The sequence below is a fragment of the Chrysochloris asiatica genome, unplaced genomic scaffold (genome assembly GCF_000296735.1).
Source record: "Chrysochloris asiatica unplaced genomic scaffold, ChrAsi1.0 scaffold00015, whole genome shotgun sequence".
NCBI classification, from domain to species: Eukaryota; Metazoa; Chordata; class Mammalia; order Afrosoricida; family Chrysochloridae; genus Chrysochloris; species Chrysochloris asiatica.
This window is the reverse complement of record NW_006408533.1, coordinates 13076448-13080458: the sequence shown is the minus strand read 5'-3', so window position 1 is coordinate 13080458 and position 4011 is coordinate 13076448.

Sequence of the window (4011 nt, the reverse complement as noted above, 5' to 3'; positions counted from 1 at the left end):
ACATAAAGAAAGCAAAAGGAAAACACAGGAGAGAAAGACAAAACCAAAATGAATATCAGAAAGAACTGGAATTTTCTCTTGAACATAGAGTAGCTAAAGCAAATGGAAAACAATGATGAAGCAAAAGAGCTGAACAGGGGGACTAGATAACAAGATGGTGGACTAGGCAGACATGCTACACAGACCCTCTATAAGAAAGATGGGATATCAAATGAAACAGATACAGATGATAATCCTGGAACCCTGAGCTTCAGAAGTAAAGAGAGAAAAGTATATTGAATATTGACTAGGAGAAGTTGAACAAAAGCAGTGAAAGAGAAGACAGGTGAACTGAAGGATGGCCTGATGTGGCATGGTCATCCAAATATTTGTAAGCAGGATTTGATGGAGACAGCAGCCTGACAACACAATGCCTTAATTTTCAGCCAAACAATAGACAGTCCTATACGAGTAACAATACTAGAGAGGTGCCTTGGACGAATCAACCACTTCAGATCAAAAGGGCAGCATTTGATAAGACATAGTTCAGAGGGGGTAGGAAGAAGGAGTAATAGAAACAGGAAATGCAAGGAGGAAGTGGGATACACCGGTGGCTGGCAGCTAGAAAGGTGCTATTCTCCCTTGTTTCCCATACCCTCCTGGTGACCAGAGACATGGCCAACCCCACCCTCACCCTCACCTACGTCTTGCATAGCCTCTTATCTGCTTGAGGTCAGAGTCATGACCTTGTGGCACAGGATGCCACCTCATCATTGGATGAACTCCACCTCATCAGACCAGCAGAACACAGTTTTCGGGCCATGCTAGGTGGTGGTGGTTATGTGCCGTGGAGTCGATTCCAACTCATACTGACCCTTTACAGGGTCTTCAAGGGAGTAAATCTTTATAGGAGCAGAAAGCCTCACTTCTCCTGCGGAACAGCCAGTAGTTTCAAACTGCTGACATTGAGGTTCGCAGCCCAATGTGTAACCTCTACGCTACCAGTGCTAGAGGTAGTAGAAATTCCTTCCATTCCAACCACCCTGTCCCTAGCTTCCCTCTGGGCCTGAAGGAGTTGCATCTGGGAGCAATAATCCTGACCTTAACCACCATCTGAACCAGCATAAATTACTTCCTGATCACAGACAATACATAGGCCGGCAAGAACTCCAGCTAGGATCATGCACCTTACTCTTTCACAACCCCCAGCACCCAGTGAGCTCCTTGGCTGGCAAAGGGTGCCAAACCATTCAGGATACACTGTCTCACACAGTTGTCTACTTTCTGGGTCAGACCCCTGTCCTAATTTTCTCCTTTCTCTGTTGCCTTTTTTTCTTCATTTTTCTTCTCTCTACCTTCCCTTCTTTTCTCTGCTTTTCTTTGTTCTTACTTTTCTTCTGTTTTACTTTTCATTTTCCCCTCCCCTTCTTCTTTCATTTTTTTCTCTTTATTTTTCTGTATTATTCTTTTATTTATCTCTTTCTATTTTCTTCTTCCCTTCTCCCTAACTATATTTATTCTGTTTTTCTTCTCTTTTTTTGTTGTTTTTAATTATTTTTTTTCTTGCTGCTACCTGTTGATTCCCCCCCCCCCCCCCTTTTTTTCCTCTTTTTTCTACTGTTTGCTTGTTTCTCTTGTATGGTTTCTTTGTTTGTTTGTTTGTTTTTCTGGCCCACCCTGATGGAATATAAAAATTGTGTGCATATGACCCAGACAAACTGTATGCCCTGAAGCCCTATTGACAGTTTAGCTGAAAGATGGTCACTACCAGCTTCTGTGCCACCTAATCAATGATAGACAGCAGCCAACACCAGCCAAACCTGTCTTCAACTATACTACCCTTACAGCAAACAGAGATGTGTGCATATATTTACATTCTCTAGTGTAGTGGTTACGAATTGGGCTGCAAACCACAAGGTCAGCAGTTCGAAACTACCAGCTGCTCCACAGGAGAAAGATGAGGCGTTCTGCTCCCATAAAGATTAATAGCCTTGGAAACCCTGTGCAGGGTTGCTATGAGTCGGAACCGACCCAATGGCACATGACAACAACAACAACAACCACACCCACCAGGAGGCAGGTGATGAGTGCCTAAGAACATACCGACATACTATTATCAATTAAATACAAATAAAATGAAAATAGAATATTTTGGGAGACAACAGACCATTTCAGTTCACACAAAGAAACAAAACAGAGTGGTTCAAGCAAGTGACCAAAATTCAGAACCCAAAAGCATTTCTGAGGAAGAAATGGTATTAGAACTACCTGATAAATTCAAAAGAATGATATTTAGGTATTTTCATGATCTATGAGAACAATAAAAAACACTAGCAGCAAAAGCAAAGAGAACACAATAAAACAAAATGAATAATTCAGGAAAAAACAGCAAGAGCAAACTGACAAAGCAAATGCAAAATTAGAAAGGATACAAAAATAGCAAATAGAAACCCAGAAGATTTATCACTAGAATTTCAGAAACAGATAATACATTGAAAGGGCTAAGGAGTAGAACTGAATCATTTGAAGGCTGAATTAATTAAGTTTGAAGACAAATTTCTCCATGCTAATCTACTAAAGGAACAATCAGAAAAAGAGACAAAAAAATCTGAAGAAAGTCTAAGGATTATGTGGGACTTACTATCAGTAATATAGTGATTAGAATCCCAGAACAGGAAATGACACACACATAAAAAAAGGCTTGGAGAAAATTTCAGAGTTGTTGAAAGTAAACTTTCCTAAAATCATGAAAAACAAGAAGATAAGCATTCAAGAAACTGAGTTAACCTCAAACAAGATATAGTTCTCCCCCAAATCACCAAGACATGTTATAATCAAACTTTCCAAAACCAAGGACAAGGGAAGTATCCTGAGAGCAGTTTAAGAAATCTGGGGAATATATGTGGGGATGGTTGTTAAGGGTGTGAGATATTGGTACAAGGAACATAAGTTTATATCAATCTATTGATAAAGGCCTACTCTTTTTTTATGCAAAGTATAGAATAGAATGGAAAACTCCCAAATTAATTTTATGAAGTGAGCATAAGCCAAGTATAAACATCACTAAGAAAGAAAATTATAGATGAATATCCTTCATGAACATAGACAAAATTAATCTGGACATCATCCTAGTCAACAGAATAGGGACAAACTTAGGAGCTCTGATACATGGCATAAATACATTATCAAACATTACTTAAAACACACAAACAACAGATGACAAAATAGATGACTGGGACCTCCTAAAAATTAGACACTTACATGCATCAAAAGATTTCACCAAAAGAGTAAAAAAGTGAATACACAGACTGGGAAAACTTTCTTAGCAATGATAATATCAAACAAGAGACTAATCTCTAACATGTATAGAAAACTTCAGCACTTCAAAAAGAAAAGGCAAATAATCCAATAAAACAATGGACACAGGACTTGAACAGACACTTCACTAATGAAGACATTCAGATGGTCAATAAACATAAAGAAATGTTAGCAATCATTAGTCATTAGAAAGATGTAAATCAAAGCAACAATGAGATATCACTTCATTCCAGCATTGATAGCAAAGTTCAAAATACAGAAAACAACAAATGATGGTAAGGGTGTGGAGAAACTGGAACTCTCATACCCTGTTGGTAAGACTATAAAATGATGCAACTACTAAGGAGCTCTGGTAGCGTAATGATTACAAATCGGTCTGCGAACCTTAAGGTCAGCAGTTCGAAACTACCAGCTGTTCTGTGGGAGAAAGATGAGGCTTTCTGCTCCCGCAAAGATTTACAGCCTCGGAAACCCTCTACAGGGTCGCTATGAGTTGGAACCAACTCCATGGCACATAACCACCAACAACCACTATGTGAACAATATGGTGCTTCCTCAAAAAGTTGGAAATAAAAATACCATACAACCAGTAATCCCTGTACTTAATATATATCCTAGAGAAATAAACAGTCACAACACAAATAGATATATACAAAAACATGTTCATCACAGCACTATTCACAATAGCAAGAAGATGGAAATAACCTAAATATC